Consider the following 14155-nt stretch of genomic DNA (forward strand, 5'->3'; position numbering starts at 1 on the left):
GAATCCAAGCTCAAAGATGCCTCTGGTAAGTGTTGCGGCACAAGAAGCTAATCATTGGAGTATAGCCAGTAGCCAAGCTTTATTAGCAAGGTATGACAGGGCCCACTGGGACGAAATGGAGGGGCTCCTCCAACATCTTCCAGAGGAGCATAGAAAAAAGGGTCCAGAAGTAGTGAACAAAGGTAAACTTATTACTAACAATTCTATTAAGTGTGCACTAGATGCAGCTGATTCCGCTGCTAGGGGTGTTAACACCAGTATTAGATTGCATAGACATGCATGGCTAAGGGTGTCGGCATTTAAGCCTGAAGTACACAAGGCCATATTAAATCTACGGTTCGATAAAAAACATCTTTTCTGCCCTCAGGTAGACGCAGCCGTTGGAAAAATGAAGAAAGACACCGAGGTAGCAAAATCTATGGGAGCTCTACAAACTAACACTGACCGTGTTTTTTTCTTAGGCTCAATAACCAACAAAGTGCCAAGACAGCCACCACAGATACCTCTGGGTCACAATACAAAAATCAAGGACCGACCTCTACACCCAGAACTTTCTACAGAGGCTCTTATAGAGTAAACAATGCCGTGATGGCATCCTGTAATTTCATAGTACCACATGCCCGACTAAATATGAGACCGCTACAACAATGTTTCTCTAGACAGTGGACTCAATCAGTGGGTCAACTTCACAAACTAGTGTTGGTAAACAGCCACACAAATTACTCTGCAATGGTGAAATTCACAGATTTTATCCAAAGGACGGACGGTTCAGGGTCCAGTTCCCCAGATAATTCTCACAACAGATGCTTCCCTAACAGATTGGGGTGCACATCTCCACAAACTCACTATTTAGGGAATATGGGATTCCAAATACAAGAATCTCCATATCAATCACCTAGAGCTGCAAGATGTTCATCTAGCAATCAAAACCTTCCTACCTCACCTGCAACACAAAGTTGTCCTAATTCAAACAGACAATATGACAGCAATGTATTATTTACAAAAACAGGGTGGACACTGTCTCTCCAATTATCTCACTTAGCACAGAACATATGGAGATTAGCAATATTTCAACAACATTTGTCTCCTAGCAGATGGTGTCCCAGGGACAAGCAATCAAATTACGGACTTTCTAAGCAGAAAGCAACAGGTCCATGAATGGGAAATTCACACCAATGTTCTTCAACCATACTTTTACAAGTGGGGGTTTCCAGAAATAGACCTGTTTGCAACAAAAAAACACACTTCGCAAGCAGGTACCCACACCATCAATTCATGGCAATACTCTATGGATGAACTGGTTTGGGTTATTTGCATACGCTTTTCCACCTCTCCCACTACTTCCATTAGTGGTCAGGAAAGTCAGACAAACATCTCTTACCATGATACCAATAGCTCCAACATGGGCTTAACAACCATGGTTTGCAACACTCCTGGAACTATATTTAGTCCCACATGAGAAGCTTTACTTAAACTTGTACCTTCACACAGAGCCACGGAACCCGAAGACATCTCCATTCCAAAGAAATTAATCTAGCAATTTGGCTCCTGAAGTCTTAGAATTCAGATATTTAAATTTACCTCATGAAAGTATGAACATTCTTAAAGAGGCTCGTAAACCAACTACAAGGCAATGTTATGCAGCAGAATGGAAACAATTATGTTCTGCCACAAACAAAACGTTAAGCCTCTTCAGGCAAAGGTACAAACACTTATTTTTATACCTATTGCATTTACAAACTGCAGGATTAGCATATACTTCTATAAGATTACATCTTGCAGCTATTGCAACATATCTTCAAAATAGACAACACATCGGTCTTTAAAATTCCAGTTATAAAAGGGACTTAAAAGGATAATTCCTCCTAGACTTGCAACTGCCACACCATGGAACTTAAACATTGTCCTAACACGATTGAGTCCTCCTTTTGAACCATTACACTCAAGTCAATTGCAGTACGTTTCATGGAAACTTGCCTTTTTAATCGCAATTACTTCTCTTAGAAGTGTCAGTGAAATTCAGGAGTTAACTGTAGAAGAGCCTTTATTTCAGTTACATAGGCACTGGGTAGTGCTTAGAATTTACCCTAAATTCCTACCAAAAATAGTTTCCAATCTTTATATTAATCAATCCATTGATTTACCTGTTTTTCCACCGCAACCAGACCATTGTAGAAAGGACATTACACACTTTAGATGTCAAAAGTGCATTGATGTATTTCATCGACAGGACTAAATTATTTAGAAAAACGAAACAATTGTTTGTTGCCTTTCCCCCTTCTCGTTTGGGAGAGGCAATTTCAATAGGAAAATTGGAGCTTCTACGGCTTTCTTGGGGAACATTCCAGTTGCTGACATGTGCAAAGCGGCAACATGGTCTACTCCACACACCATCACAAAACATCATTGTGTGAATGTATTTGCACAACAGCAAGCCTATGTTGGTCAGACACTACTTAAGACAAACAACTGCAACTCGCACTAGTTAACCACTGCCTAGGGAGAGGGACTGCTTTACAGTCTACGGAAGGCATGTGTATCTACAGCACACATGCCTCGAACGGATTATGTTACTTGCCCTGTAAGCATCTGTTCTTATCATTCAGTGCTGTAGATTCACGTGCCAACCCTCCTCCCCAAAAATCTTGTGTAGTTTGCAGTTCATACACTTTATTTCATAGTAACGCATGGACATTTAATTGCTTACATATACAGCATTCGTATATTCTCACCTACCCACTGCAAAACAATCTGAAGATTGTGTCTATGACCATGCACAGTATTACCAAGAGTCGCCGCTCTGCCTTGTGTCTTAAACGTCTTGGAACAAAAACAACTTGAAATCATCCGAGCCGAACACTAGATGGCGGACTTATGCAAAGCATGTGAATCTACAGCACTACACGCCAAGAACACTCCACAGGTGGCTCTGTACCTGCTTTTGTGACGAACAACCTTGGCAGCTTTACCTGGAAAATAAATTCAGTGTCCATGAAGCCATTTTTTTCATTTTCTATTTTCTGCATGCTTTTTCTTGTCACTGAATTTCCTTGTAAGCATTACAAAGCAACGTGTGCTTTCAGGAAAGGAATGTGCCACCTTTGTTCAAAATAATCTCACTAATGGATATCTACATTAAATGCAATCAAAAGATGGGGGGAGATAGAGGTTGAGGTTAGGTTCACCCTCCTAACTGAATGAAGTTCACAAAATCTGAAATACCAGAAATAAAAACCTAACCGTGGGGAAGAACAGGGTTATCACTGAACATGTATGAAAATCCTCTTTCCAGAATATTTTTTTTTTCTAGAGTCCCCTCACCCACCAGGGATTCCCCTAGGTGGCATGCTTCATCCTTGGGGTCCTCTCAATCCGCTGCGGATTGAGACGTGCTGCAACTTGCGGAATTACATAGGAGCACTAAGTTGTGGAAAACGTGTAGTGCAACAAAAAGTTAAAAATACCTCATTAGTGGGCTAATATTTTATTCCTATATCTAGTTGGTATGACTAAAATCAGGGGAAATAAGGAAAGTCTAAGAGTATATAGTTCCTAGTATTGGGTCAACATGTTTTGAGCTGACCCCCCCTCAAAGCTCGTCTTCTGGACCACACGAGGACCAGCCCAGTGCGTAATACATACGGTTAATCGCTGACACTTAGTATTTGAGTTTAGGCAGAATTTTGCCTCATGATCTGCAGGGGTAGAGGGGCTTGTAGTCACACCTTCATCAAAGCGCACCTCTGGCAAATCACCTATTGGCACCACCGTATGTATTGCGTGTTAAATGTATACACATTAGGTGTGCACCTCATTAAGTCCTAATTATAGGTTTGCTTAGGAGTGGCACGCATTATATTGTCACTCTATACAAGTAGGAGACCGATAAATGGTGAACCATCGTTTTTAGCTCTGAAATCCTGGTATAACCACACACAACCCCTTTTACTTTCTACATCAAACATTCTCTCCCTGCTGCCGAACCTATTGTCATGCATGAGTTCTCTGTATATTGCTTTGCCCAGAGAGATCATTTGCTGTATAACTAGATTTCTTGTGTAGGACACCATCATGTACGTGTCTCAATCACCAGCGTCATGTACGTGTCCAGTTAAACATGTGACCCATACTTCTTTGTTAAGCCCATGCGCATCCCGGAGAAGGCTGGTAAATGATCTAGATAAATATATTCATTGACTGGAAAAAAGAAAAAAAAGTTAAAGTAATGTTATAGTTCGGTGAATATGTCAGTGATAACATTAACGTTTTGATCTAAAAAAAAATCATCATGTTCTATGACCATTTTTTTATGACATCACATCATCCAAGCTTCGTTTTCCCACTTAATGGTCTAAATTGCGATGGCATTAGAGGCCTGACAGTAAGTACAAAATAGTTTGGGAGCAGATCTGCCATCATTACTGCTGTCACAGAAACAACTAACAAGTGTAGAAAGTATGCATTTTGTGCATCCTTGACCCTATACTATACACTTTACAGATAGCATAGTTCACATTAACAATCCACTACAGAAACCCTAATTGAGTGTGGTGTACAATCTAAATACAACTGTTCAGAGAAAGCAGAGTTCCTTGAAATAGTGAAAATCCATTCCAAAACAACTGACCTACTACAAACCGCTTTTATCTGTATCAAACCCTTTAAACTCTCCGTACCTACATTGATAAATGAAGTTCATATCAGTAGAGAACTGGGTGAAGTAAACCGTGCTTAGTTTATGGAGAGTTTACTTTATACCACACTGTTAGCGAGCAGTGAAACTTTCATAAGAAATATATCGGAGTATAAATAAGTATCTACTAAGAATAGTGTACACTCTGCAACAGTTGTCAAAAAATACACTATTTGCTCAAAATAACAAACATCTCAAGGTGCTAAACATCCTAATACCTGCACCCTTTATACTGTTGTGAAAATTTTACAGATGGCCGATCTTCTCCAGCAAAACAAGCACATGTATATAGGTTATTACCTGGTGCACAGATACTTCTAAATTATGTAGAAATTGTCATGCTAACATAATTCTGTAATAACTCAAGGCTGCTTACAAAAGTTAGTATCTACTACGTAGAATCTTTCTCCTGTTAAAAAAACAAACTTTTTCTGCAGAACCAAAAACGTGTGTGGAACATAATAAACACAAGTAATCAACTGTCACCTGCACATGGTTACTCTTGAATACAAAGATTTATAACATGTTCAATACCTCTGCATACCTATGGTGCATTTGGAGCAGATGAATTTTTAATACACTTGTCCCCATTAGCTATAAAAATAGGTAGACATGTAATATGGTACTCACCCACCACTCAGCAAAATATAAAACAAACTAGAACACTCATTGAATGATGTCATACGTGATGTCATTTGAGATGTCATCAGTGATATAAATTATGTCCTAGAACATGTCATGAGTGATGTAATATGTGAGGTCATACCAAGTGCCTGGACCAGTGGCACAAGTTATAGTTGGCGATGCTAAAGTTCAATCCGTTAGTTATTTCTGACCCATTCACCGAACTATAACCTTACTTTAACCTTTGGCTTTTTCAGTGAATTTCTTCTTTAGAAAAATATAAATTAATTATATTTTGAGTGTATTTGTGGTAGAATAACTAAAAAATATAATCTGTGTGCAGACATTTTGAAAGGGGATGGTTTTTGTAATGTAATATAACAGAAAAGGGTGCACAGTTTGCAAAATGTTTCTAAAAAATGTCTGACTATAAAACAGCGTGTTAGACCTGGCATATCTTGGCGCGATTTCCCCGACTTTTTTGCCTCTACCACTTTTGCTTTTAGATGCTTTGGGTACTTTGCCACTGCTGATCAGTGTCAAAGTACAAGGGTTCCCTGTGTAAAGTGTAATGAAAATTGGTTTGCCTTACTAGTAAAGTCCCTAGTGATGTGCACTGTGTGTGCCAGGCCTAGTAATGCAAAGGTGTGCGGAGAAGGGAGCTCAGACCTGCAGTGTAGTGCCTGCGCACAGTTTGCTAAGTTAGCATGTTGGCCTGACCAGTGCAACCACTTGTCAGGCCTTACTTTCCCTTTTGCGTACACAGAGGGCACCCCTGTGATGGGTCCCGGGTAACCCCTGGGAAAGGTGCAGTGCAAGTAAAAGGCAGGACATATACCGAGGTGTGTGCTATGTACTGACAGTGAAAAACACTCTATTTCGTTTTTCACTGGTGAAAGGCCATCCTGCCCATAGGACAGAATGGGGGAGGCTGGGTATTGTTTGTTAGCCTAGTTTCCCAAAAGTTTAAAATGGAGAGGTGAAGTTTAGTATGCATAAGCTCAGTGTCATAGCACATCTTTCTATGAAAGTGGTTTTGTCACTGTGTGTTCAGAAACCACTCTTTTAAAAAGTGGCTAAGTTTTGTGCTTTAAGCATTTCTGTGTGTGTCTGCTGAATGTGGATTGACTGTCTGGATCGGAGAGGTGAGAGGAGCTGGGGGAGGTATTGACACAGGGAGGGGTTGAGATGGCACCAGGCTGACCTGCATCTGGAGAGGAGGCGGAGTAGAAGCCCCTGGAGGTGAAGAGGTCTGGGTTGCTGCTATAAAACAATTGACCCGTCTCCTGAGTGATTAAGGACCCAGACCCCCAGTATCAAAGGGAGAACGGTGACACTGGGAGGGAGAGGCCCAGAACTGATTTAGGCAGGGGTCAGGGATCCCTGAGCCCAACGAACTTCAAAGACATTTATGGGTATAACTATGAGAGCGGAGACCCCTGAACGTTGGAATAGAAATGGATTGAGACTGAAAAGGCTTGGACCCATTTTGTGGTCAAGAGGAACCTCTGCTAAGGAAGGAACAACTGAAGAGACTGCTGGGAAGGACCGACCCTTGCTTCGTGATCTGGGGCTGGTCTGCAGTTTGCTGGTTTAACCAAGGAAGAGACTGTTGAGACTGTGCGCTGGGTCCCCTTGCTTGAAGAAGACTGTGCTTTGTGCTGTCTTGTTGCCCCAAGGGCTCGAGGTTAGCTGGTTCCCTCTTTGGAAACCCAGGAACATAAAAGTTTCTGGAGAAGTTTCAAGCAACACGGTGGGCGCGTCTTGTGGCAGCTTGAGACCCTCGGAAGGTGTGATCTTGGACACACGGAGAAGTGAGACTGACAGGCTGGGTGCGTGTCGTGGTGCACAGGAGGCATTGGTGAGGAGCGCCTGGTCAAAGTGTGCATCGAAGGTGAAGTGAGTCTCGGACGCACTGGGTGTGTGTTGTGGTGCACCGCAGGTGTTGGTGAAGAGCGCCTGGTCAGCGTGTGCATCGGAGGTGAAGGGAGTCTCGGACGCGCAGGGTGCGTGTCGTGGTGCACAGGAGGCGTTGGTGAGGAGCGCCTGGTCAAGGTGTGCATCTTAAGTGGAGTGAGGCTCGGACACGGTGAGCGTGTCGGGATGCAGCCGAAGGCGTTGGTGAAGAGCGCCTGGATATCGGGGATCTGGAGTTGGAGTAAGTCTCAGTGAAGTAGTGTGCATGCTTTGGTGCAACCTGGGACTGTGGAGGTGATCGGCTGATCATCGTGTGCACCGGAAGAAAGTGAGTCTCTGCAGCGCGGTGTGCGTGTCTTGGTGCCAACTGAGACCGCAGGAAGGAGTGCCTGGTGAACGTGCACTCAGTTGACATGAAGTCCCATCAGCGTTGTGTGTGTGGCTTTGTGCCAGAGGAGACCCGGAGGGTGCTGTGGTGAACGTGCACCCGGAGTAACGTAATCTCAGAGGCGTGGGGTACGTGTGCCCTGCAGCCGCCTGAGACCTTCCTAACAGTCGTAGTCCAGACCTGCAGCCCCGGAGGAGCTGAGCTGCCAGGCTGAGCCTCTGAGGCCCATCGAGAAAGTTCTGCACGGAAGGCCCAGTTCGCTGAAGGAGGAGAGTGGGGTCGCGTCCCTCGGCAACGTGGATCACTGCCTGGGCAGGGTGCGGGCTCGGAGGGACACTCTCTCTGCCTCTCAGTCCTTCTGGTGACGTGAGCCTTTGCTTCGGCTGAGATTGGGGCCCGTACTGACCAAAGGAGTGGCAGTACTGGGGCCAGAGGGAGAAGCTATACTTTGTCATCGTTGATACATGTGGGGAGAAACTGTTATCGAAGAGGCTGACTGTCGTAATACACATTGCCAATATTGCTACTAACGACCTGCCGGACTGTCTTATGACGCCTGACATTATTTTTGCATAACTAAGTACACGATTCTAGCGCTACGCTTTGAATTATTTCTCCATTGCAAAGAACAGGAATGTAGCGGCCCGCATTGCATTATTTCTTCATTGCAAAGTACATAATTGTAGCTACGCACTGCATTATTCCTTAATTGCAAAGTACATATTTGTAGCGGGGCGCATTGCATTATTTCTTCATTGCAAAGTACGTTATTGGGGTGTGACTCATTATTCCTTCATTGCGCAGTACACGAATGTAGCGGTGTGCATTGCATTATTTCTCCCATAGCAAGATACCGGGGTGCATCGTTACGCGTTGTATTATCTCTCCTTTGCCCAGCACAGGATTGTATTGTTACGCAGCGCACTATTGTTTGTCCATTGCAACGTGTGTGATTCTAGCATTGCGACCAGCATAGCATTTTGAAAGCGGTGGTTTGGATTTGAACCTACCTACCTGCCAGCCGGAACGAATATTACCCTTTATTATATGTTGGCTTTTGTATCGTGTGGTCTGATCGGATTTCTTGTTATATAAAGTTTATACTTGTTTTATCAAACTCGTGTGGAGTCCATTTGTGGCGCTACCAGTGGGTTGCTGTGAGTGTGGTTGCACATACTGTACACTTGTGCCTTGGAGATGGGCCTGGCTGCTCGTGTCAAGCTACTAAGGGGTGAGCAGGGCTATCTCAAACGGTGTCCTTACTTGGCCTAACGTTGAGTCTTGCATTTGGTGGCAGTGGCGCGGGACTGGGACTCCGGCTTCCAACACAGTGATACGCCAATATTTTTGTGTCGATTGTCCATCTTCAGTTCTTGTAACTCACATTGAGACATTTTCTCAGCAAGTTCATTAATATTCTAATACCATACTTTTCATAGCCTTTGTATTTGTCACATTAAAGATATATTTCAGAAAGACGTGATCAGTTTTTGCAATAAGGTATAGTATTAGTTTTTATTATGTAAATACATTTTTTAAGTGTTTCATTACTGGTGTGAGAGGCTTGCTAGCTGTGCGCTGGACACTCGCAAGATCATACAGTTGTAAATGTAGTTTTAAAGTATTGTATAGAGTATTTTTTGATGTGTTCAATTACTGATTGGTGAGCGTAGTTGAGTGTGGGGAGAGACTGAACTCTATTTGCAACTCCGTTCAAGCTGATGAGTAAATAGTAGACTTTCATAAACACCAACTCCACTAAGACTCCTTTCTACAGTAATAAGTGGGTATACCAGAGTGTATTCAAAGATCATCTTTGCCTTCCTATTTTTCACGAGCTGGCAAGAGTCTTTTGGCAATGTAACATTTAAAAAAAAAAAAGAATTAACCTTTTACTCATTAAAGTACTTATGTCTTACACGCTACCTCTCATTAACAAGGGCTATAATATGCATTTCTAGTAGTAGGATGTATTGAGAACTCCCCTTCTCCTTTTTAGGTCTTGCCTGGCTATCGCGTAAGTGATCGCTCAGCGAGACTTATGTAGGGGCTTCAGAAAATGCTCCCAAAGGATTCCCAGGCGGATCGGGTGGCGGTTACGCACACAACCACGCGCATTCCATTTGCCACCAGCTACTTCTTGCGCCGCCTCACGCATTCAGGTCTCGCCTGGCTATCGCATAAGCGATCACTCAGCGAGACTTATGTAGGGGCTTCCGAAAATGCTCCCAAAGGCTTCCCAGGCGGATCGGGTGGCGGTTACGTGCACAACCACTCGCATTCCATTTGCCGCCAGCTACTTCCTGCGCGTGCGCCGCCTCACGCATTCAGAGAGATTTAGTAAGGGGCACAAGACCTTAGGAATGCGGTTTATGGCCAGTGCATGTGAGGCATTCAAGCGCGAAGCTGGCATCTGGCATCGGACTTGAAAGCAGCAGACTGCTTTCGCCAGGGCGCGCTAGGCCTCACTTCCTGCATCCCCTCTTACAACAATTAACTTTCGTTATAACTCACACCCCATATGCTCGTTCCCTCCCACCCTTCCTTTGATGTCCGCTTTTCTTGTTGTTTACAAACCACGCCACACACTGCTGCAAGCCACACACTGGTGCACGGCGCACACTGCTGCATTACACACTGCTGCACGCCGCACACTGCTGCACGCCGCACACTGCTGCACGCCGCACACTTCTGCCCGCCGCACACTTCTGCCCGCCGCACACTTCTGCCCGCCACACTGCTGCATGTCGCTGCATGCCGCACACTGCTGCACGCCGCACACTGCTGCATGCCGCACACCACCGCACGCCAAACACTGCTGCATTATACACTGCTGCACGCCGCACACTGCTGCACGCCGCACGCCGCACACTGCTGCACGCCGCACACTGCTGCACGCCGCACACCGCACACTACTGCACGCCGCACACTGCTGCACGCCGCACACTTCTGCCCGCCGCACACTTCTGCCCGCCACACTGCTGCATGTCGCTGCATGCCGCACACTGCTGCACGCCGCACACTGCTGCATGCCGCACACCACCGCACGCCAAACACTGCTGCATTATACACTGCTGCACGCCGCACACTGCTGCACGCCGCACGCCGCACACTGCTGCACGCCACACACTGCTGCACGCCGCACACCGCTGCATGCCGCTGCACGCCCCACAGTGCTGCATGCCTCACACTGCTACACGAAACACTGCTGCACGCCGCACACTGCTGCACGCCGCACACCGCACACTGCTGCACGCCGCTGCACGCCACACAGTGCTGCATGCCTCACACTGCTACACGAAACACTGCTGCACGCCGCACACTACCGCACGCCAAACACTGCTGCAGGCCGCACACTGCTGCAGGCCGCACACTGCTGCAGGCCGCACACTGCTGCAGGCCGCACACTGCTGCACGCCACAGTGCTGCATGCCTCACACTGCTTCACGAAACACTGCTGCACACTGCTGCACGCCGCACACTGCTGCATTACACACTGCTGCACGCCGCACACTGCCGCACGCCGCACACTACCGCACGCCAAACACTGCTGCGCACACACTGCCGCAGGCCGCACACTGCTGCAGGCCGCACACTGCTGCAGGCCGCACACTGCTGCACAAGTCACTGCTGCATGCTGCACGCCGCACACTGCTGCACGCCGCACACTGCTGCACGCCGCACACTGCTGCACGCCGCACACTGCTGCACACTGCTGCACGCCGCACACTGCTGCACGCCTCACACTGCTGCACGCCTCACACTGCTGCACGCCTCACACTGCTGCACGCCTCACACTGCTGCACGCCTCACACTGCTGCACGCCTCACACTGCTGCACGCCGCACACTGCTGCACTCCACACACTGCTTTTATGCAAGTTTATGCTACTGACATTGTAAATGACAATGCCTTTTATTTGTTTTAAAACCAAAACATAAATAAAAGGCATTGTAATTTTACAATGCCAATAGCTCAAACTCTTATAAATGCGAGACCTATTGCATTGCAAATGCTTGTTAGTATTTACAATCCAGCGCGAGTCATGTGAGATGGAAATATGTTTTACATAACAATATACGTTTATTTTCATCTCAGCAGTTGTGTCTTAAAGAATTTCTTTTCAAGTCTAGAGGACAAGATGCCTTTCGGCTGCCCCCTTTTACAGCTTTTTAACTTCATTTCCATAACACTTGAAATTTTTCACAGTAAAAAGTAATGGTGGCCATTTCAATTCTAAAACTTTAAAAGACAGCCAATAAGCCTTCCTGCTCCTGCAAGAATGTGAAAGCTTACAGGAAAAATAGGCCTCTTGCCCAAATGACAATCTGCGTTTCTGCTGATTTTGGTATATTTCCAGCCAGCAGTTTTTTGCTGGAGCCTTACATTTTGGGACCCCTCCTTTATTCTTCTTCTACCCCCCCCCCCTCCCCCCCCCCCGCCTCCTTTTCGTGACAGACTACCCGAAGCTTTACAGGAAGTAGCTGAGGAGCTGAGGTGGATGAACTTTTTGAGGGAAGGTTTTGTGGAGATTTGTGAAATGGGGCCAAAGTAATTAGCAAACCAAAAAACATATGGAGAAGCAGATCTAACTATACCTATCAGCGACTGCTACTAGCTAAGATATAAATGGGAAATAACAAGGACCCCCTGAACAGTTTTGGTAATTCGAACAGTGTAGTCTGCCTTCGCTTTTACCTGCCTTTTTAACATTAAGCAAGGTTCTTTCCTCTAATACTTGTCATGTGATCTATCACATGATTTATCAACGAGTATATATTCGTAGAGGGAGTCTGCATCCCTTGCTATCTCGTTTTCTTCTGTGCTGCGCGATATGCCGGAGGCCATTTTCTGCCTGACTAGAACGTTATAAGGTAAATTTAGCTCAGCCTAAGTTAAACTCTATATTAGACTTACTTCTTGTTGACACTTTATTAAGCCCACACTCGGTTCTTGTGTCTTTTCAGGTTCCAGAAATACCATTCGTGGAATCCTTTTAGAACTGTAGAGGTATCACACCAATATCGTTTAACTAAAAGGCTATTTTAGCCATGGTTAGTTTATCTTTCTCCTTATTATCAATAAACAATTGAAGGTTAGCTTTGCATCCCATTTTTGAAATAATTCGTTTATTTTTCTTTTAGATACTCTACTTCAACCGTTTTTATTTAAATTAGGCTATCACGCAAACCAAGGCTTTTATTCGGATCATCATTTTCTCTCCGATCCCTAAGGGACACAGAAGGTAGTCCTTTTTCTGTTCTCCGTGTTAAAAAATTAGTCTATCACTTTTACTTGGATTTAACACAAACATTAATATTATGTCATGTTATAATTTTTAGATTCTCTATTAATTCTCGCATCAAAATAGGATCGCATCAAAATAGGATCGCACTAAAGATGATCTTTCTTATCCTTTGATTTGTGAAAGTAAGTCACATTAGATTATTCTGAATCTTTAGTCAATTAATCTCGCCAATTTAAATATAACGTGGAACTTTTGTTTCCACTATGGTCACCATCTATTTATCATCTCACGCAATTATAAATAATATTTTTGTTCTTTGTAACTGTTATATCCACAGTGAATACTCATACCGGATAGACTGCACCTCAAATAAGGATTTCTTTCAAATGACTGATCTGTTATTTTTTAAGTAAGTTTATCCTTGTAAGATTATCTCTCTTGCTCTAATTTTCTGCTCTGTTTCTTTTCCATCTTCTTTTTAACTATATTCTATAACTATGATATCATTGGTCTGGAATGTTTATAAATGAATGTTTATAAATGAATGTTTATAAATGAATTTACATGAGTTTTCTATTATCACAAACACGATATAAATTTATAAGAAATGGAACTCGAGAAAGTATTTGTACAGGGATGGTATTATGTGTTTGTTATAAAGTGAAATATTATTTATTTGTCTATCTACAATTATATGTTTTTTATTATTATAGATACCTAAGTGGCTACTCCTGATGAAGGCGTTGTGTACGCCGAAACGCGCGTCGATTGCCAATATTCATTACTAGCTGCCACCTATTTTATATTGTATTGTAGATGCAATTTTATTATTGTTGATTCATTATTTTTAAATTTATATTGTATGTCAAATATATTTTTATTGATTATGTGAGCAACATAAAGAAATAAAATTCATAACACCTGTACTATATGTATGTTTTAGCTTTTTCTCTTGTTTTCCTATAATTTAAATACGATGGATGTTTACTTATGAAACTGGAGATTGCCTAGGAATTTATTTTTCTACACTAGCTAAGATATATACATACGTAAAACAAGACTGTGCACACGTTAATTTCACAGTATTTAGGTGTGTTACCAATATGTATCAAACACTATTCATGCAATATAATTTCTCGGATAATGAGGGATCGCAGGACGAACAAGTAGATTCAGTTTCCGTTTTTATGGTAAAATTCAGAACAATCCAGCCAGCCAACACGTGTTTCGTCATGGGGTACACACACCCCCCGACTTCTTCAGGGCTTATCGTAGTATGGCCAATG

General features: G+C 43.9%; 1 protein-coding gene and 1 long non-coding RNA gene across 3 annotated transcripts in view; both read left to right on the forward strand.

The window, feature by feature from the left end:
* Positions 1–14155, forward strand: part of METAP1 (methionyl aminopeptidase 1) — a 475875-nt gene that overhangs the window by 286067 nt on the left and 175653 nt on the right. The window lies entirely within an intron of this gene.
* On the forward strand, positions 12770–13685 carry LOC146862010 (uncharacterized). Its single transcript, XR_014978080.1, has 4 exons — positions 12770–12866; positions 12964–13051; positions 13207–13278; positions 13583–13685. It is a non-coding gene; the product is annotated as an uncharacterized LOC146862010 (long non-coding RNA).

Source organism: Triturus cristatus, chromosome 2_2, assembly GCF_964204655.1.
Source record: "Triturus cristatus chromosome 2_2, aTriCri1.1, whole genome shotgun sequence".
In the NCBI taxonomy this organism is placed as follows: Eukaryota; Metazoa; Chordata; class Amphibia; order Caudata; family Salamandridae; genus Triturus; species Triturus cristatus.